The 23,288-nt window shown below is 36.6% G+C and overlaps 1 long non-coding RNA gene across 1 annotated transcript in view; it reads left to right on the top strand.

Moving 5' to 3' along the window:
• LOC117976031 (uncharacterized) overlaps positions 1-23,288 on the top strand; it is a 158,322-nt gene that overhangs the window by 60,060 nt on the left and 74,974 nt on the right. Inside the window, exon 3 of the long non-coding RNA XR_010109925.1 lies at positions 19,696-19,843. This is a non-coding gene — a long non-coding RNA (uncharacterized LOC117976031). The remainder of the gene's footprint in view (positions 1-19,695; positions 19,844-23,288) is intronic.

Genomic DNA, 23,288 nt, shown 5'->3' with positions numbered 1-23,288 from the left:
CTTACACACAGAACATAAATTCTGTAGAAATAAGAGTACACAAACTAGAAGAACACATGGCTTTATACCAGAAAGGGCTTGCCAAAAACAAACAAACAAAATTTTTATTATTATACTTTTAAGTTCTAGGGTACACGTGTACAATGTGCAGGTTTGTTACATAGGTATACATGTGCCATGTTGGTTTGCTGCACCCATCAACTCATCATTTACATTAGGTATTTCTCCCAGTGCTATCCCTCCCCCAGTCCCCCACCCCTGACAAGCCCCGGTGTGTGATGTTCCCCGCCCTGTGTCCAAGTGTTCTCATTGTTCAGTTCCCACCTATGAGTGAGAACGCGCAGTGTTTGGTTTTCTATCCTTGTGATAGTTTGCTGAGGATTATGGTTTCCAGCTTCATCCATGTCCCTGCAAAGGACATGAACTCATCCTTTTTTATGGCTGCATAGTGTTCAATGGTGTATATGTGCCACATTTTCTTAATCCAGGCTATCATTGCTGGACATTTGGGTTGGTTCCAAGACTTTGCTATTGTGAATAGTGCCGCAATAAACATACGTGTGCATGTGTCTTTATAGTAGCATGATTTATAATCCTTTGGGTATATACCCAGTAATGGGATCACTGGATCAAATGGTATTTCTAGTTCTAGATCCTTGAGGAATTGCCACACTGTCTTCCACAGTGATTGAACTAATTTACACTCCCACCAACAGTGTAAAAGCATTCCTATTTCTCCACAACCTCTCCAGCATCTGTTGTTTCCTGACTTTTTAATGATTGCCATTCTAACTGGTGTGAGATGATATCTCATTGTGGTTTTGACTTGCATTTCTCTGATGACCAGTGATGATGAGCATTTTTTTCATGTCTGTTGGCTGCATAAATGTCTCCTTTCGAGAAGTGCCTGTTTATATCCTTTGCCCACTTTTTGATGGGGTTGTTTGCTTTCTTCTTGTAAATTTGTTTAAGTTCTTTGTAGATTCTGGATATTAGCCCTTTGTCAGATGGGTAGATTGCAAAGATTTTCTCCCATTCTGTAGGTTGCCTGTTCACTCTGATGGCAGTTTCTTTTGCTATGCAGAAGCACTTTAGTTTAATTAGATCCCATTTGTCTATTCTGGCTTTTGTTGCCATTGCTTTTGGTGTTTTAGTCATTAAGTCCTTGCCCATGCCTATGCCCTGAATAGTATTGCCTAGGTTTTCTTCTAGGATTTTTATGGTTTTAGGTCTAACATTTAAATCTTTAATCCACCTTGAATTAATTTTTGTATGAGGTGTAAGGAAGGGATCCAGTTCCGGCTTTCTACATGTGGCTAGCCAGTTTTCCCAGCACCATTTATTAAATAGGGAATCGTTTCCCCATTTCTTTTTTTTGTCAGGTTTTTCAAAGATCAGATGGTTGTAGGTTTGTGGTATTATTTCTGAGGCCTCTGTTCTGTCCATTGGTCTATATCTCTGTTTTGGTACCAGTACCATGCTCTTTTGGTTACTGTAGCCTTGTAGTACAGTTTGAAGTCAGATAGCGTGTTGCCTCTAGCTTTGTTCTTCTTGCTTAGGATTGTCTTTGCAATCCAGGCTCTTTTTTGGTTCCATATGAACTTTAAAGTAGTTTTTTTTTTTTTCTAATTCTGCAAAGAAAGTATATGGTAGCTTGATGGGGATAACACTGAATCTATAAATTACCTTGAGGAGTATGGCCATTTTCACGATATTGATTCTTCCTATCCAGGAGCACGGAATGTTTTTCAATTTGTTTGTGTCCTCTCTTATTTCCTTGAGCAGTGGTTTGTAGTTCTCCTTGAAGAGGTTCTTCACATCCCTTGTAAGTTGGATTCCTAGGTATTTTATTGTCTTTGTAGCAATTGTGAATGGGAGTTCCCTCATGATTTGGCTCTCTGCTTGTCTGTTATTGATGTATAGGAATGCTTGTGATTTTTGCACATTGATTTTGTATCCTGAGACTTTGCTGAAATTGCTTATCAGCTTAAGGAGATTTTGGGCTCAGGTGATGGGGTTTTCTAAATATACAATCATGTCATTTGCAAACAGAGACAATTTGACTTCCACTTTTCTTAATTGAATACCTTTATTTCTTTCCCTTGTCTGATTGCCCTGGCCAGAAATTCCAATGCTATGTTGAATAAGAGTGGTGAGAGAGAGCATCCTTGTCTTGTGCCCGTTTCAAAAGGAATGCTTCCAGTTTTTGCCCATTCAGTATGATATTGTCTGCGGGTTTGTCATAAATAGCTCTTATTATTTTGAGATATGTTCCATCAATACCTAGTTTATTGAGAGTTTTTAGCATGAAGGGCTGTTGAATTTTGTCAAAGGCCTTTTCTGCATCTATTGAGATAATCATGTGGTTTTTGTTGTTGGTTCTGTTTATATGCTGGATTACGTTTATTGATTTGCGTGTGGTGGACGAGCTTTGCATCCTAGGGATGAAGCCAACTTGATTGTGGTGGATAACCTTTTTGATGTGCTGCTGCATTCGGTTTGCCAATATTTTATTGAGGATTTTCGCATCGATGTTCATCAGTGATATTGGCCTAAAATTCTCTTTTTTTGTTGTGTCTCTGCCAGGCTTTGGTATCAGAATGATGCTGGCCTCATAAAATGAGTTAGAGAGGATTCCTTCTTTTTCTGTTGATTGGAATAGTTTCAGAAGGAATGGTACCAGCTCCTCTTTGTACCTCCGGTAGAATTTGACAGTGAATCCATCTGGTCCTGGATTTTTTTTGGTTGGTATGCTATTAAATATTGCCTCAATAACAGAACCTGTTATTGGTCTATTCAGAGATTCATGTTCTTCCTGGCTTAGTATTGGGAGGGTGTATGTGTCCAGGAATTTATCCATTTCTTCTAGATTTTCTGGTTTATTTGGGTAGAGGTGTTTATAGTATTCTCTGATAGTGGTTTGTATTTCTGTTAGATCCGTGGTGATATCCCCTTAATAATTTTTTATTGTATCTATTTGATTCTTCTCTCTTTTCTTCTTTATTAATCTTGCTAGCAGTCCATCTGTTTTGTTGATCTTTTCAAAAAACCAGTTCCTGGATTCACTGATTTTTTTGAAGGGTTCTTTGTGTCTCTATCTCCTTCAGTTCTGCTCTGATCTTAGCTTCTTGCTTTCTGCTAGCTTTTGAATATGTTTGCTCTTGCTTCTCTAGTTCTTTTAATTGTGATGTTAGGGTGTCAGTTTTAGATCTTTCCTGCTTTCTCTTGTGGGCATTTAGTGCTATAAATTTCCCTCTACACACTGTTTTAAATGTGTCCCAGAGATTCTGGTACATTGTGTCTTTGTTCTCATTGGTTTCAAAGAACATCTTTATTTCTGCCTTCATTTCATTATTTACCCAGTAGTCATTCAGGAGCAAGTTGTTCAGTTTCCATGTAGTCATGTGGTTTTGAATGAGTTTCTTAATCCTGAGTTCTCTTTTGATTGCACTGTGGTCTGAAAGACAGTTTGTTATGATTTATATTCTTTTACATTTGCTGAGGATGGCTTTACTTCCAATTATGTGGCCAATTTTAGAATAAGCTTGATGTGGTGCTGAGAAGAATGTATATTCTGTTGGAGTGGAGAGTTCTGTAGATGTCTATTAGGTCTGCTTGGTACAGAGCTGAGTTCAAGTCCTGGATATCCTTGTTAACCTTCTGTCTCATTGATCTGTGTAAATTGACAGTGGGGTGTAAAATCTCCCATTATTATTGTGTGGGAGTCTAAGTCTCTTTGTAGGTCTCTAAGGACTTGCTTTATGAATCTGGGTGCTCCTGTATAGGGTGCACATATATTTAGGATAGTCAGCCATTCTTATTGAATTGATTCCTTTACCATTATGTAGTGGCCTTCTTTGTCTCTTTTTATCTTTGTTGGTTTAAAGTCTGCTTTATCAGGGACCAGGATTGCAGCCCCTGCTTTTTTTTTTTTTTTTTTTTTTTTTTGCTTTCCATTTGCTTGGTAGATCTTCCTCTAACCCTTTATTTTGAGCCTATCTGTGTCTCTGCATGTGATATGGGTCTCCTGAATACAGCACACTGAAGGGTCTTGACTCTACAATTTGCCAATGTGTGTCTTTTAATTGGGGGCATTTAGCCCATTTACATTTAAGGTTAATATTGTTATGTGTGAATTTGATCCTGTCATTATGATGTTAGCTGGTTATTTTGCTGGTTAATTGATGCAGTTTCTTCATAGCATCAATGGTCTTTACAACTTGGCATGTTTTTGCAGTGGCTGATACTGGTTGTTCCTTTCCATGTTTAGTGCTTCCTTCGGGAGCTCTTGTAAGGCAGGCCTGGTGGTGACAAAATCTCTCAGCATTTGCTTGTCTATAAAGGATTTTATTTCTCCTTATTTGTGAAGCTTAGTTTCGCTGGATATGAAATTCTGGGTTGAAAATTCTTTTCTTTAAGAATGTTGAATATTGGCCCCCACTCTCTTCTGGCTTGTAAGGTTTCTGCTGAGAGATTTGCTGTTAGTCTGATGGGCTTCCCTTTGTGGGTAACCCGACCTTTCTCCCTGGCTGCCCTTAACATTTTTTCCTTCATTTCAACCTTGGTGAATCTGACAGTTATGTGTCTTGGGGTTGCTTTTCTCAAAGAGTATTTTTGTGGTGTTCTCTGTATTTCCTGAATTTGAATGTTGGCCTGCCTTTGTAGATTGGGGCAGTTCTCCTGGATAATATCCTGCAGAGTGTTTTCCAACTTGGTTCCATTTTCCCCATTACTTTCAGGTACACCAATCAGACGTAGATTTGGTCTTTTCACATAGCCCCATATTTCTTGGAGGCTTTGTTCATTTCTTTTTACTCTTTTTTCTCTAAACTTGTCTTCTTGCTTTATTTCATTAATTTGATCTTCAGTCACTGATATCCTTTCTTCCACTTGATCAAATCTGCTATTGAAGCTTGTGCCTGTGTCATGAAGTTCTCATGCCATGATTTTCAGCTCCATCGGGTCATTTTGTTTATTCTAGTTAGTCACTTGTCTAACCTTTTTTCAAGGTTTTTTAGCTTCCTTGTGATGGGTTAGAACATGCTCCTTTAGCTTGGAGAAGTTTGTTATTACCAACCTTCTGAAGCCTACTTCTGTTGACTCATCAAAGTCATTCTCCGTCCAGCTTTGTTCCATTGCTGGCCAAGCAGCTGCGATCCTTTGGAGAAGAAGAGATGGTCTGGTTTTTAGAATTTTCAGCTTTTCTGCTCTGGTTTCTCCCCATCTTTGTGGTTTTATCACCTTTGGTCTTTGATGTTGGTGACCTACAGATGGGGTTTTGGTGTGGATGTCCTTTTTGTTGATGTTGGTACCATTCCTTTCTGTTTGTTAGTTTTCCTTCTAACAGTCAGATCCCTCAGCTGCAGGTCTGTTGGAGTTTGCTGGAGGTCCACTCCAGACCCTGTTTGCCTGGGTATCCCCAGTGGAGGCTGCAGAACAGCAAATATTGCAGAAGAGCAAATATTGCTACATGATCCTTCCTCTGGAAACTTCATCCCAGAGGGGCACCCACCTGTATGAGCTGTCTGTCAGCTGCTACTGGGAGGTGTCTCCCAGTTAGGCTACACAGGGTTCAGGGACCCACTTGAGGAGGCAGTCTGTCCATTCTCAGAGCTAAATCACTGTGCTGGGAGAACCACTGCTCTCTTCAGAGCTGTCAGACAGGGACGTTTAAGTCTGCAGGAGTTTCTGCTGCCTTTTGTTCAGCTATGACCTGCCCACAAAGGTGGACTCTATAGAGGCAGTAGGCCTCACTCAGCTGCGGTGGGCTCCACCCAGTTCAAGCTTCCTGGCTGCTTAGCTTACCTACTCAAGCCTCAGCAATGGTGAACACCCCTCCCCCGGCCAGGCTTCGGCCTCTAGGTCAATCTCAGACTGTTGCACTAGCAGTGAACAAGGCTCTGTGGGCATGGGACCCACTGAGCCAGGCACGGGAGAGAATCTCCTGGTCTGCTGGTTGCTGGGACCACAGGAAAAGTGCAGTATTTGGACGGCAGTGCCCCGTTTTCCCAGGTACAGTCTGCCACGGCTTCCCTTGGCTAGGAAAGGGAAATCCTCTGACCCCTTGCACTTCCCAAGTGAGGCAACGTCCCGCCCTTCTTCAGCTCACTCTCCATGAGCTGTACCCACTGTCCAGTCAGTCCCAATGAGATGAACTAGCTACCTCAGTTGAAAATGCCAAAATCACCTGTCTTCTGCGTCAGTCATGCTGGTAGATGCAGACTGGAGCTGTTCCTATTTGGTCCTCTTGGAATGGACCCCCAACAAAAAAATTTTATAGTTCTAAGAGGAATACAAGTTTTTTTCTTTACAGCAAGCTTATAAGCAAATCAGATCCTGAATAAAGTAAAAAAGAACCCACCAAAGGAAAGAATCTAAGAATTCGAGAGATTCACAGAGCCGAAAAGGTAACTCATGGAAGTGGAGAATGCCAAGGGCTCAGTTAGTATTGCACTTGATTCCACAGGCCACTGATCTGTCTCTGATGAGGATGCTTTCTTCCTGCTTAGTGGACACCAAATTAGATCAACCTGTATAACAGACGGAGAGAAACTTTCTAAAAGCAAGTGAAGTTTATTTGGGAATGGGCATTGCAATGGAAATACAGGTTGGTGCAAAAGTAATTGCAGTTTTGGGCCATGAATTTTAAATCATTATAACTAGGCTCAAACACATCTTTATTAATCAAAGTAGGAACCACTATAATCAATACATTTTTTGCCAATAAGAAATAAGTTTGTTTATTCCCATAGCATAAAAATCCATGCTTCAGGATTTGACAAACTCTTGGAAAGCATTTTCTGCCTCCTGCTGATTGTGGAAGCGTTTTCTCTGCAAAAAGTTGTCAAGATGCATGAAGAAGTGATAGTTGGTTGGTGAGAGTCAGGTGAATATGGCAGATGAGGCAAAACTTTGTAGTCCAATTTGTTCAACTTTTGAAGCATTGGTTGTATGATGTGCAGTCGGGCATTGTCGTGGAGAGGAATTGTGCCATTTCTGTTGACCAGTGCTGGCTGCAGGTGTTTCAGTTTTTGGCACAGTTCATCGATTTGTTGAGTATATTTCTGAGATACAATAGTTTATCTGGGATTCAGAAAGTTGTAGTGGGCCAGGCACAGTGGCTCATGCCTGTAATCCCAGCACTTTGGGAGGCTATGGCGGGTTGATCACTTGAGGTCAGGAGTTCCAGACCAGGCTGACCAACATGGTGAAACCCTGTCTCCACTAAAAATACAAAATTAGCCAGGCATGGTGGCGCACATCTGTAATTCCAGCTACTCAGGAGGCTGAGGCTGGAGAACCGCTTGAACCCAGGAGGCAGAGGTTGCAATGAGCTGAGATCATGCCATTGCACTCCAACCTAGGCAACAAGAGCAAAACTCCGTCTCAAAAAAAAGAAAGAAAGAAATGGGAAGAAAGAAAGAAGGAAGGAAGGAAGGAAAGAAAGAAAGAGAAAGAAAACTGAACAGACTGGCAGCAGACCACCAAACAGTGACCATGACCTTTTTTGGTGCAAGTTTGGCTTTGGGAAATGATATGGAGCTTCTTCTCAGTTCAGCCACTGAACTGGTTGTCATCAGTTGTCATAGGAAACACACTTTTTGTCACACATCACAGTCTCATCAAGAAATGATTCATTGTTGTTGCATAGAATAAGAGAGGACAACATTTCAAAATGACAAATTTTTAAAAATTTTCCCTCAGCTCATGAGGCACCCACTTATCAAGCTTTTTCACCTTTCCAATTTGCTTCTAATGCCAGATGATCATAGAATGGTCAACATCGATTTCTTTGGCAACTTCTTGTGTAGTTGTAAGAGGATCAGCTTTGGTAATTGCTCTCAATTGGTACTTGTCAACTTCCGATGGCTGGCCACTATGCTCCTCATCTTTAAGGCTCTTGTCTCCTTTGCAAAACTTATTGAACCACCACTGCACTGTACAGTTCATTAGCAGTTCCTGGGCCCAGTGCTGTTGATATTGTGGGTTGTCTCTGCTGCTTTATGACACATTTTGAACTTGAATAAAAAAATCACTTGAATTTCCTTTTGTCTAACATCACTTCTATAGTCTAAAATAAATATAAAATAAAGAGCAAGTAGTAACTCATTAGCACAAAAACATAAAGTAAGAAATACAAATTAAAATGATATATAACATAACCACATTTATTTAAGAATGTGTTCCAGTATCAAACGGACAATTTCAACAATGCAAAAATGACTATGTACATATTCAGGGAGGTTAAGGAAGACAAAGTTTTTTTTTTAAATGACAGAATTACATAAGTTTTTGGAATCAATTATTCTTGGCTACAAGGACCAATAATAAGGGTGACACTAGTTTCAGATTGGACAGTCAGTTACTGGGTAGATGTCTTGTAAAAGAATTTTTTTGTGTGTAAGGTTGCAGTGGCTTTTGTGCAAGTTTGTGATTTTTGCAGACTTTCGTAAAAGTTCTTATCAGGGATTTGTGCGTAAGAACCCTCCCTTTGTGGCCTTCTCTGCCTCCATTTGTCAGGATTTTAAACATGAGTGACTCCGTTTTTAATCTTGCAACTTTCACATATGCAAATGATAACCAAATAGAGCGGGCATGGATACAATTATTTACGATAAAATAGACTTTCAGACAAAAGCTGTAACAAAGGAAAAAGGAGATTATATAATGATGAAAGGGTCAATTCAATAGGAAGATATAACAAATATAGGTGTCTGACATCAGAATGCCTAAATATATAAAGCAAATACTGACAGATCTGGAAAGGGAAGTAGACAGTAATACAGTAATAGCGTAGACATTAATACTCCACTTTCAATAACGGATGTTGCATCCAGATAGATTATCATAAAGAAAATGTCGACTTTAACAATACTAAAGACCAACTATTCTTAATAGACATACGGAACATTCCATCTAACAAGAGAGTACAGATTCTTCTCAAGTGCATATGGAACATTCTTCAGGATAAATCAGAATATGTCACAAAATAAGTCTTAACGTAAGAAGATAGAAATAATTCCAAGTATTTTTTCTAAGCATCATAGGTTGAAACTAGGAATCAATAACAAAAGAAAAAGGGAAATTCACACTTCATGCACGTTAAACAACACACTCTTGAACAACCATTGGGTCAAAGAAAAAATCAAAAGGAAAATTCAGTAATATCTCAAGGCAAAGGAAAACAAAAACACAGCACACCCAAACTTATGAGATACACAAAAGCAGTACTAAGAGGAAAGTTGATCCCTAATAAACAACCTAATATCATACTTCAAGGAACTAGAAAAAAATTAATCAAGTTCAAAGGAAAGAAGGAAGGAAATAATAAAGATTAGAGCAGAAAAGAATATAATAGTGAAGAGACAAACAATACAAAAATTGTCAAAACTAAGAATTGATTTTAAACAGATAAATATTGACAAGCCCTTAGCTAGACTAACAAATAAAAAAAAGAGAAAAGATGAAAATAAAATCAGAAATGAAAGAGAAGATATTTCTGGATGTGACAGAAACAAAATAATATAAGAGATTTAAGGGACTATTATGAACCATTATATGACAACTAAATGGGACAAATTAGAAAATTATGAATAAATACTTACAAACAAAATACCTACCAAAATGCAATCAGGAAGAAATAGGTAACCAGAACAGACCAATAACAAATAAAGAGATTTAATCAGTAATCAAAAACACCCCCAATGAAAACAAGCACAGCACCAGATGGCTTCACAGCTGAATTCTACCAAATACTTAAAGAATGAATACCAATCCTTTGTGAATTCTTCCAAAAAATAGAAGAGTAAACACTTCCAAACTAATTTTATGAGGCCAGCATTAACGTGATACTAAAGCCAGTCAAAGACATCACAAGGAAAAAACCACAGGCCAATTTCCCTGATGAACATAGATGCAAAAGACCCAAAAATATTAGAAAACTAATTCAACAGTACATTGAAAGGATCATACAGCATGACTAAGTGGTATTTATTCCTAGAATGCAAGGATGGTTAACATACACAAATCAATCAATGTAATATACCACATTGTGATATACCATTAATAAAATAGAAGATAAAAAATCACATTATCATCTCAGAAGGTACAGAAAAATTTTTTTGACAAAATTCAACACTCCTTCATGTTAAAAAATTTCAACAAATTAGATACAGAAAGAAACTTACCTGAACAAAGAAGGCCATATACAAAAATCCCACAGCTAATATCATACTCATTGGTAAAAAACTAAGAACATTTTCTTCTAAGATCCTGAACAAGGCAAGGATGCCCACTCTTGCCGCTTATATTCACCATAGTTCTAGAAGTCCTAGCCAAAGCAATCAGGAAGTAGAAAGTTATAAAATGCATCCAAATTGGAAAGGAAGAAGTTATGAACCGGTGGAAGACGTGATTTTATATGTAGAAAAGCCTAAGATTATACCAAACGCTAAACCCAAACTTGTTAGAAATCACAAATGAATTTAGTAAAAGTTCCATGATACAAAATCAACATACAAAAATTAGTTGCATTTCTATATATGAACAATAAATGGTCTGAAAAGGATTAAGAAAACAATCCCATTTAATAAGCTAAAATACTTAGGAATAAACTTTCAAGGAGATGAAAGACTTGTATACTGAAAACCATAAAACCTTGAGGAAAATAATTAAAGCAAACAAATAAATGAAAAGATATCACCTGTTCATAGATTGGAGGAATTCATATTGTTAAAATATTCATACTACTCAAAGCAATATAATGCAATCCCTATCAAAATCCCAATGACTTTTTTTACAAAAATACAAAAAAGTTCCAAAATTCTATGGAACCACAGTAATCCCTAAGTAGTCAAACCTATTTTGAGCAAAGAGAACAAAGTTGGAGGCATCACACTTCCTGATTTCACAATACATTGTAAAGCTATAGTATTCAAAACAGGATAGTACTGACATAAAAATGCACATATGTCTTAGGCCATTGGAACATAATAGAACAGAAACAAACCCTTACATGTACAGTCAACTGATCTCCCACAAAGATGCCAAAAATATGCAATGGATAAAGGATAGTCCTTTCAATAAATTATGCTGAGAAAACTAGATGTCTACATACAAAAGTTTGAAATTGGAACTTCATATTACACAATACAGAAAAATTTATGAATAATGGAGTAAAGACTTAAATGTAAGACCTGAAACTGTAAAACTGCTAGAAGAAAACATAGGGGAAAAAACTTACTGACATTTGCTTTGGTAATGATTTCATGGATATAACAACCAAAAGCACAGGCAACAAAATAAAAAAATAAGCAGGATTACATCAAACAAAAGAGCTTCTGCACAACAAAGAAAAAAAATCCACAAAAGGAAAAGGCAGTCTATGAAATGGGGGAAAATATTTGCAAATCATATATTTGATAAATGGTTAATATCCAAAATATATATAGAATTCCTATAACTCAATAGCAAAAAAAACCCCACAAATAACCCAATTTAAAAACGGGCAAAGGAACTGAACAGACATTCCTCCAAGAAGATATACAAATGTCTAGGAAATATATGAAAATGTGTTCAACATCACTACTTACCAGAAAAATGCAAATCAAAACCACAATGAGATATCACCTTACACTTATTATGATGGCTGTTAGCAAAGAAACAAAAGATCACAAATGTTGGTAAAAATGTGGAGAGAAAGGAACCATTGTACACTATTGGTGGGAATGTAAACTTGTATAGCCATTATGAAAAACAATAGTTTCCTCAAAAATTAAAAAAAGAATTACTATTTGATCCAGCAATCTCCCTTATGGGTGTATATCCAAACAATTGAAGTCAGAATCTGAATAAATATCCACAATCCAATGTTCATTGCAGCATTATCATAACAGCCAAAATATGAAAGCAACCTAAATGTCCATGGATGGATAAAGGACAAAGAAAAAGTGGTAATATACATACAGTGGAATATTACTCAGCCTTTATAAAAGAGTAAAATCCTGCCATTTGAAACAAAATGGATGAACCTGGACATTATACCAAATAAGCCAGACACAGAGGACAAATACTACATGATCCCACTTATATGAACAATCTAAAAGAGTCATAGAAACAGAGAAGAATGGTGGTTTCTGGGGGCTGGGGAAAGAGGAATATGGGGAAGTATTGGTCAAAGGGTACAAAGCATCACTTATGCAAGATGTAAGTCCTAGAGATCTAGTAAAACAAAACCAATAGGAGTAAGTGTATTTTATATATATGTACACACACACATAAAACAAAACCAATATATTACACTTGTATTGTGTGTGTATATATATATATACACCACACACACTTGTGTGTATATATATATACACACACACATATATGAAACAAAAAATATATAATTTATATATACATTATATATCTTAAATATGCAATTGGCTCATGTGATTATGAAGGCAACAATCTACAGTCTATGAGCTGGAAACCCAGGAGCTGATGATATAGTTCAGTCCAGTCTAACTACAAAGGAACAAGAACCAGGAAAGCTGATGATATAATTTTTAGTCTAGGTCCTGAAACCAACATAATAGTCCCGCGGACTGTTCTTTTAGATAAACATATAAACTGACTTTTCTGGTCTTAAAGCTTGAAACTTTTTGTTTTATCTGAGTTCCTTCCTCAGGAAAGGACCTTCAGGCCTCTCAAAAAAAAAAAAAAAAAAGTGTCAAAGAACTGAAACTAACCAGATCACCACATCCAGACTATCAGACTTTGGACCCCTCATTCATCATGATTGCTTCCTTGCCCCTCCCTAGTTCCTGTTTTCTTACACATTGTTACATTTCTTCCCTGCTATATAAACCCCTGGTTTTAGTTGGTCAGGGAGATGGATTTGAGACTAAGCTCCTATCTCTTTGGCTACAGCACTGGATTAAAGCCTTCTTCCTTGGCAATACTTGTTGTCTCAGTGATTGGCTTTCTGTGCGATGAGCTGCAGGACCTAGACCAAACCCCTGGTGTTTCAGTAACAGTCTAAGTCCAAAGTCTGAGGCAAAGATTGATGTCGCAGCTTGAAAACTGGCAGAGAGAAAGATTCCTTTCTTACTCAGCCTTTTATTCTATTTATGACTTCAATGGATTGGATGAGGCTCACCCACATTGGGGAGGACAATCTAGTTTACTCAGTCTACTGATCAAATATTATTCTTATCCAGAAATACCCTTACAGACAACACCAGAAATAAGGTTTAACTGAGTATCTTGGCACCTTGTGGCCCAGTCAAGTTCACACATAAAATTAACCACTATAACTGGTTCTTACCTGCAGCCAAGACTGAGAACCACTGCTCTGGGTATTGGAAAGAATGGCATTTAAAGCCTGGAACTTTATTCAAAGAATTAACAGTAATCTAAATGTTCAGGTGCTTCTCACAATAAGTAGACATCCAAGGTTAAAGAATGGCTAAATAAGTCAGACTGGGACAGATAAATTGGAGGAAATGGTATTTCAGCAAAAGTTTGTTTTACATAGATCTAGAAACATACTCACTTTTTCCATAACTCTCCATACAAGGGGGCAGATTCTAAACACAAAGTAGGAGTTTTTATCTCTTTTAAGCAACAAACTACTTTAACATTCTAATGCAAGTTTGTTGCATTGAACTAAAAAGATGACTTTAATTTTCCATGATAATTAGAAAACTTGCCATTCATTTACTAAATATTTAAAAACTTTTCAGTATGTTTCCTCTTGTACTCTTATAAACCTTTTATGAGTTGGGTAAAAATCAGTGTAGGATTCATGAATAAGTAAGTACAAAGTCTGGATTGATGCAAATTCAATGATCATCACTATTTGGTTTTGTCATTTGGCAGCAGGGATAATCTTAACATCTAAACATAATTATCATTGAATTTGTGATACTTTATTCTACAACCCCAAATTTCACAATACGGAATTTGAATTTGTTTATCCTCTGGCAGTATTAATATAGGAATCAAAGCCAAACTGTGGAGTATGAATCCCCTTTCCTCTTGGCAAAGTGTAGTTGCATTCTCTCTTTAGGGAAGTATCTTTTCCACAGTAATTGGGAAAAGGCACATGAAGAAATGAGAAAGGCATATGATCTTATCTCAGTCAAGGGCCTTTCTGGCTTTGTTCTGGTTACAATCAAGTTTCACAAACCCAGTCAACACTCCAGGCAGGACAGAAAACAATCTCAGAAGAAACAAACCCATGAGTTCTGAATTCTATTTCCTTATTCTGTGTGACTTTGTTAACATTGGGAATGTTATCAAAGCTCTCTGAGCCTCTGTATATTAATTTATTTAATAGGAAATGATAATATATACTTCATAGGCTTGTCATAAATATTAAATGACACAACCTGTTTAAAATCAATAGCACAGCTTTAGAGATGTATTCAATAGATGCTGGTTCCCTGTGGCTACTAGTTTTCTGTACCACTTGTCCTCTTCTCCTGGTAAAATGTACCTGGACTTCACTTATCTATCTAAACCTCTAGTTCGGATAATGCAACGTAATAATCTGAGGCTGAGGCAGATATCAAATGAAAAGAAGAAAATAATCCAAGTGAAATTTCAATATTTGATGGAAGTGAACCTGAGGTGTACAGTGAGTCCAGTCAAATGGAAAAATCTTTAGAATCCTAGTAATGTGAGCATACCAAAATGACTTCTTCAAATTGGATTGTCAGTGTATTGCAGCAGTTCTAGAGGTACTGGGAGAGAAAGATTTCCTTGATAAGTAACTGAAGCTAATTTGCAAATATTCTTAAAGGCCATATGACCCAATCACCTGATTTGGATTTATCCTTTCTGCCTATTCTCCTTATCTGGGATCCAATCACGTGAGTGTGTTTAAATTTGACTATGATAACCATTCCCTACAGGTATCTACTGCCATGAGGGTTTTCTGATTTTAGTCTATGCTTCCCACATTGGTAACTGGGTAGTATTATCTAAAACAAAATCAAAACCCAAAAACTTGTGCAACAGTTTAAATTAATGCCTTTATCTCACTTTCTCCCACAACTCTATTAAAATTATAGTAAAGGGATAAAATGACAATAGATAGATGTGCCCCTTCCTAATCAAAACCCCTTCCCACCTCTGCAAAGGTAATCACTATACTGACTTTTACAAAAAATTGTGTTAAAATACATATAACATAAAATTTACCATCTTTATCATTTTAAAGTGTACAGTTCAGTAGTAAATTCATTCACATTGTTGTACAACCAATCTCCAGAATACTTTTCACTTGCAAAACTGATACCCACTAATGGCAAGTACCCATTCACCCTTCCCTCCAGCCCCTGGTAACCACCATTCTACTAATCTAAATATCTCACATACTTGGAATCATAGAATACTTGTCCTTTTTTTTACTGGCTTATTTCACTTAGCATAATGTCCTCAAGGTTTATCTATGTTGTAGCAAGTGTCAGAATTTTACTCTTTTTTAAGGCTGAATAATATTCTATTTTATTTACATAAGATATTTTGTTTATTTGTTCATCCATTGATGGACACTTGAGTTGCTTCCACCTTTTGGCTATTGCAAATAATGGTGCTATGAACATAGGTGTACAAATATCTTTCTGAGACTCTTCTTTCAATATTGGAGGGTATATACACAGAAGCAAGATTACTAGATTATATGGTAGTTCATTTTTTTAAGTTTCTGAGGAATCATCATATTGTTTCCCACTGTAGCCACACCATTTTACATTCTTATCAACAAGGCACAAGTGTTCCAATTTCTCCACATCCTCTCCAGCACTTGTAATTTTCTATTTTTTTGATAATAGTCATCCTTTGGGTGAGAGGTGTTATCAGTTGATTTTGATTTGCATTTCTTTAATAACTCGTGATGTTGAATGTCTTTCTATGTGTTTCTTTGCCATTTGTATATTTCTTTGAGAAATGTCTACTCAAGTCCCTTGTCCATTTTTTAATTGCCTGGGGTTTTTTGAGTTGTTGTTAGGTTGTAGAAGTTCTTTATATATTCTGGATACTAATCCCTTATTAGATATATATTTTGCAAATATTTTCTCCCATTCTGTAGGTTGTCTTTTCATTGTTGATTGTGTCCTTTGATGCACAGCAGTTTTAAATTTTGATGTAGTACAGTTTGTCTATTTTTACTTTTTTTGCCTGTGCTTTTGTTGTTACAGCAGCTTTACTTGTAATAGACTAAAACTGGAAACAATCCAAATGTCTTTCAACAGCTGAATGGATAAATATATTGTGGTATATCCAAACAATGGAATATTACCCAGCAATAAAATAAAATAAACTTTTGATACATGCAGCATTATGGTTGGATCTCAATATAATTAATCTGACAAACTTCAGACAAACTTAAAATTCTAGAAATGCACATTAATCTGTAGTCATAGATGGTCAGATGGCTTCACAGCTGCATTTCAATGCTTATCAAATGCTATGCCTTAAACATGTGCAGCTTATTGCTTGTCAAATTACAACTCAAAAAAATGTTAAAAAGAATTATCTCTTTGGTATTTCCACAAAATTTTGTTTTAAATCTCTATTACACTGTTACCTTTGAAGTTAGAAACTTTAGAGTTAGAAGGCCTGGGATGGAGTCCCATTTCCATTAATTATTAAGCATGTGACTTTAGGGAAGTTAAAATCAGTTTTGTCATCTATAAAATGGATATAACTAAAGTGCTTCTCTCAGAATATTGTTCAGATGATTGAATGTATCAACTTGGCACATTGCCTATCAACTGGTGAGTGCTCAAAAATATCCATTGCTATGATCAGTAATGCCACAGGGTGACCATTTAAGGACAGAGTCCATGTTTTATCCATCCTTATGTTCCTACTATGTTACTGTTGAACAAAGTACACTCTCAATTACAGCTACATAGGAGGAATAAGTTCCGGTGTTCTGTACCACCATAAGATGACTGTAGCACACAATAATATATTATATAGTTTAAAATATCTAGAAGGAGAATATTGAATGTTCCCAACACAAAGAAGTGATAAATGTTTGAGATATGAATATGGTAATTACCCTAATCTGATCTCTATATATTATATCATTGAAACATCACAATGTACCTACAAATATGTACAATTATTACTTGTCATTTAAAAAAATAAAAAATTGAGTAGGTTAAACTGGCTTATTATTGCAAACTGCCAGAGTATATTTAGCCATTCCTTGGCATTTGATTATTTGGAGCATTTCCAGTTAGTTTTTTTAATGTTCAAACATACATAGCTATAATATGTTGGCACAGTAATCATACAAACCCTCTCTTCCCCCATTTCAACTTACTTCTTGGGATATATTCTCAGGAATATTATTATCAGAAAGAGCATGATGAAAATATTGGATCGTGGTGGCTATTTTATTTTGTCTAGGATGTTTTCCCATTTCCTGTCTTCTTGTTCACCTCCCTTTTCTTCAGGAAATGCACAAGGAGGAGTGTGGTCCAGGGAGTGGTCATTTATAGTGCTCATCTTCACTGGATGGGCTTCTCATTCTCCTGTATTCCTCTGGGAAATGACTGATTTGTGAGTGTTGGGGGAAGGGCATGTGACCTGAGTCTGTCCAATCAGTGTCCATGTTGGAGAGGGAAAGATTCAGTCCTCTGTTTCTCTTGGATTTTGAGATATAGGATGCAGGCCTTAGATGGTCAACAGCTCAGTCTTCAATGGTGTGAGCTACTCTAGGGTCCTTCAAAATTACAGAGGAATGCAATTTTTACTTACTTCAGAAAGTCTTGAACAATATGATTGGTTTTGTGATGTTTTTCTCTAAATCTTACTCAATTTGCTATCCTGAAAGATTACTCATTTGCAATGTCACTAGCAGGGTATGAGTCAACCGACATCCCCATTGCCCCACATACATGGTTTTAGAATTTTTAAATTGCCTTTACTAATTTAATAGGTATGAGTGTCATCTAAGTTTAGAATTCTGGACCTATGTATACATGTGCTATGTTATATATATATATGTGCTTTCATATATATATATATATATATGCTTTCATATATATATATGTGCTTTCATATATATATATATATATATATATGAAAGAAATACATCAGCTTATCTTAACCATTCATCATTAAAATGGTTGGAAAAAGAATTCTGGACCTATAGCCCATCTTGTCACATATTGCTTTTCTCAGACTCCTTCAGAAATGCAACACAGAGGACTCTGTAGCCCAACGCATAATCTACACTCCAAACTGACGTTTCTCATTGAACCTTTGTCTGCTTTACCATCCTGATGAGCTTGCCTTCACATTAACTCAATGACCCATGTTGCCCTGTTCACCGAAATCCTGAAACCAACACTGAGGTAGTGCTGGAGCCTGGCTGTGGCTCTGCCCAACTTTCCTGAGCCGCCTCCACTCCTTGCTACTACTGGTCACAGTGGAGAGATACATAGAGGACAACAGGCAAGGAAGAAAGAGAGCTGAAGATTATCATTATTTCCTCACTCTTTCCACCAAAGATATTATCTCCTGGTCCTGAAATAGTAGTGAGTGAAGCATTGTTATTACATAGCTACCATTTATTAGTGCTTATTAGGAGTTGGATCTTATGTTTTTTATTTTATTTTATTTTTTGAGATGGAGTCTCGTTCTATCACCTAGGCTGGATTGCAGTGGTGCCATCTCGGCTCACTGCAGCCTCCGCCTCCCAGGTTCAAGTGATTCTCCTGCCTCAGCCTCCAGAGCAGCTGGGATTACAGGCACCCGCCACCATGCCGGGCTAACTTTTGTATTTTTAGTAGAGATGGAGTTTCACCATATTGGCCAGGCTGGTCTGGAACTCCTAACCTCAGGTGATCTGCCCACCTCAGCCTCCCAAAGTGCTGGGATTACAGGCATGAGCCACCATGCCCAGCCGGGTCTTATGTTTAAATACAGTCATTTTAACCCTCATAACACTTCCAGGTTGGTGTTGCTATCCTAGTGAACGGATAATGAAACTAAGTTTAAGGGAGGTTAAACTTCACATGTTAGTAAAGAACAGAGCCAAGATTTGACCCCAGATACCTGACCTTCCTGACACGAAGCATGATGTTTTGCAGAGACAGCCCCATTCTAAGGCAGGATGCTTGGCAGTGGCCCTCTCCCCGTGACAGATACAGAAAGGTGATAGATACTTTACAATCATGCTTCTTAATAAGAAAAATACTACTGTCACCAAAAATAAATAAATTGTATACACAGCTTTGGGATCAAGGTAACTATCTTGAATGCCTTTTGTTGCTGCAGGGAAATCGACCAAAAGAAAAGGAAGGCATCCATGCACGTGATCTTAATAGATTTTAAATGATCCTTGAGACACCAAATGCTACACCAAAATGCTTCCAAGCTCTAAAGTGACTAGTGAAATTATTTTGCGCAGACAATTTAAAATGTTAGTTATATTTCTATTCCAAATGTGCTACATTTGTAATTTATGATATGTTGTGATCCTTTGTATTAGCAATATACGTATAAAACTTAATTTGGAAGTCGGAGTCTAAGTTTTCTGTTTTAGGATACAGTGGAGGGCAGTAATTGTATATTTTGTAAGGTACACAAATACCCAATTATAAACTTTTTCCTAAGTCAAAATATTAATGCTATATTAAAATTTCTAGTATCTTATATAATAATACCCTTATTTGTCCCTTTCAGCTGCTCCTTGACACCCTCCTGAGATACCAGACAATAAAAAATGTAGATTTTAAAAAGTAACCATCACCTTATGCTTTATAATAAGCCACAATTTTGTGCTGTTCTTATTCTATTAAAGACAATCGCTACAATATATAAACATGGTTAGGTAAGTGACAAAAATTCAATGGTTTCTAATTACTGTGAAAAACTTGGATTAGTTTTTCTTCCAAGATTAAGTGTCAGACTTCTCTAAATCTTTTAAAAATACATACATTATTCTCTGTTCTTGTTTCCATCATTTCGCTTGAGATTTTTCAGAGCACTTTTGCTGTCAGTCTTTTGCCATTTTAAAATAAGACCTTTCACTACCTGTATCCAGTGTCAAAAAGTCCCTGGGTATAACTCCTATTAATAATTGAGAGTCCTGGTGGCTTTCTTTCTCTGCTTTTTAGTATTCAGCTAACTTATCTCTGCCAAAGAGAATTAATAACAAGCTGGCTAGTATACATTTTAAATGAGCTATGCATATTAAAAGGATTATTAAAATGTTACATGAGATATATACTCAAAGGTAGAAACAATCATACATGAAAAGCAAGAACGTTCTAATACTACATTCTATGAATAAACAGGAAAGACATGGCAGAGGTTCACTGGTTTGCTGACACTAACAGCAATGAAGTCAAGAGAAGAGCTGGTACCTCACTAATAATAACTTTAGGGGCCACTCATGAGCAGGTTTGCAAATAACTAACACTTGAGTTACACAACCACCTGGCCTAACCTGAATGATATTGATCCATGTGACATTTAATAACAGTGTAATTATACAGCCTTTTAACCTTTTCAAATGCAGCTCCAATTTGAGATAAGAAAAACGACAAATCTACGTATTTTTTCCTCTGAAATTTGCATAAAGCTGAATAGTTGTATCTGTGAATAAATATTTATAATGACAGAATAGAATGTTTCATTAGGAACAAGACTGCCATTTTACTGATTCACTTACTTCTGTTGTATATCCATGTCATACCTGTTTTTGCCTTTGTAATTTTACACTTTATTTTAAACTACACATCAAATTTACTCAGGGATTTGACGATCAGCTAGTTTCCTCACTTGCAAAATAAAAGGAGAGTAAGGTATATTATTTGTATTCAAACTGTTTTTAATATGTTTTTCAACATATGCAAAAGATAAGCTAGAGCTGATATGGCTGACATGGGATAGATAGGGACTTTCTCCCAGGGAGAATGCTGATTCTCCTTCCCCTCCACCCTGCAAGAGCTCCAGGGAATCTAGTTAAAAACAAAGCAAAGCAAAGATACTTACAAGAACTAAGAAGTAAGGTTAGCAAGGTCACAGAATACAAGATTAATATAGCAATCCAATAATAAAATTAATAAAACGTATTGTTTCACAGTAGTAATATTCAAAAGAATAAAATACTTAGGAATAAAGTTAATGAAACAAGGATAAGACCTTTATACTAAAAACTATAAAACATTATTGAGAGAAATTAAAGACCTAAATAAATAGCGATATATGTGTTCGTGGATTGAAAGAGTTAATATTAAGATGACAGTACTCCCCAAATTAAACAATCAAGTCTATAAAATTCTTATCAAAATCCCGGTAGGTTTTCTGTAGATGTTGACAGACATATCCTAAAATTTAGATTAAAATCTAGATTAAAAAACACCTAAAATAGTTTAAAAGAATTCCAAAGAAAAAGACTGGAGGACTACACTACCTGGTTTCAAAACTTACTATAAAATTCCAGAAATTAACACAGTGTGGCTTTGGCATAAAGATAGATATATAAATTAATGTGAAAACAACAGAATTCAGAAATAAATGCACATATATATATATGGTCAGTTGATTTTTGACAAAGATTCCAAAGCAATTCAATGTAGGGGAAGAACAATCTTTTTTTTTTTTTTAAAGGAGCTGGAATAATTATATCTATGTATGTATCTATCAATTTATCTAAAGGAACATAGGCCCTTACCTCACACAATAGACAAAAATTAGCTCTAAATGAAACATAGACCTAGGTGTAAAACTATAACTATAAACTTTTAGAGGAAAACATAGGTAAAAAATCTTGTAACCTTAGGTTAGTCAAATATTCATTAGATATGACACTAAAAGCACAATCCATTTTTAAAATAATAACTTGGACTTCACCACTATTAAAAACTTTTCCTTTTTAAAAATGGTAAGACAAACCACAGGCTGGGAAAAATACTTGCAAATGATGTATCTAAAAATTGACACATATTCAGAATATATAAAGAAAACCTACAATTCAATAAGACAACACGCTGGGCATGGTGGCTCACGTCTGTAATCCCAGCACTTTGGGAGGCTGAGGTGGGCGGGTCCCCTGAGGTCAGGCGTTCAAGACCAGCCTGGCCAACATGGTGAAACCCCATCTGTACTAAAAATACAAAAAAAAATTAGCTGTGCATGGTGGCACACGCTTATAGTCACAGCTACTTGGGGAGGCTTAGGCAGGAGAATCTCTTGAACCTGGGAGGCAGAGGCGGCAGTGAGCCAAGATCACGCCACTGCAATCCAGCCTGGGCAACAGAGTGAAACTCCATCTGAAAAAAAAAAAAAAGACAACACAACACAAAATGACTAAATGATTTTAATAGATATTTTATCAAAGAAGACATACAAATGACTAATAAGCACGTGAAAAATGCTCAAGATTTTTGGTTTCTGGTCCAACATGTGTAAAACTTGGAAGTTATCACTTCCATCCTCACAATAAGAAGAAAGCTGAACAAATTGAAAATCAACAGCTCTTCTTAGATCCGTCAGGTAATTGAGGCCACAGGGCAAACTGCTGCCCCTGAAATGGCAGAGACAGGTAAATACAGAGTATCACAGCATACTGGGAACAGAAGTTGCTACTGGAGACAATACTATAGATAACGGACTAACTGTTGGATATTGAGCCTTGGACTAGTTTGAGAGAACACTTCCTGGAGATCCAGCTTTAGGGATCATCAGTTTTACCTCTAGGAGTCCCATAAGGTTTTCAGGGTAAAGAACAGAGAAAAATCCCCTCATGCTCTGGTAGGGGAGATAAAGACGGGGAATAATCATTTTGAAATACACGTAGAGCATTCTGTTCTCCTTAACAAAGGCTTGTTCTCAAGGGATCTATTTTAATAGTATCTAGCTTGTTTGAGTTTTACTAGACCCTAACTGACTCTGGAGAAGGAAAATACCCAACTTCAGCCTCCTCAAGGCTTTGATGTGGGAGAAAGAAACTATAAGACTCAGACACTATTTGAGAAGGAGTCTCTAGGGAAACCCAAAGACAACAGAGAAAAACAAGGACACTAGGGGAAATTTTATTCTTTCACACCTACTACAATAGCAATAGTAAACACAGTCTATATACTAATCAGATAAACATAAAGCCTCACATGAAAGGTCTGTTTACCACAGTACCATTTACTTGATACAGTATGTTTGGCTTTCAACAAAAAGTTACAAAGCATGCTAAAGGCAAAAAACAAACCAAAAAAACCCCATAGTCTGAAGAGACAAGCAAACCATATTCAGATACAGTAGATTTTGAAAGTATC

This window comes from Pan paniscus, chromosome 16, assembly GCF_029289425.2.
Source record: "Pan paniscus chromosome 16, NHGRI_mPanPan1-v2.0_pri, whole genome shotgun sequence".
Classification (NCBI taxonomy): domain Eukaryota; kingdom Metazoa; phylum Chordata; class Mammalia; order Primates; family Hominidae; genus Pan; species Pan paniscus.
The sequence above is the reverse complement of the archived record's forward strand: the minus strand, read 5'-3'. Positions and strand labels throughout refer to the sequence as shown.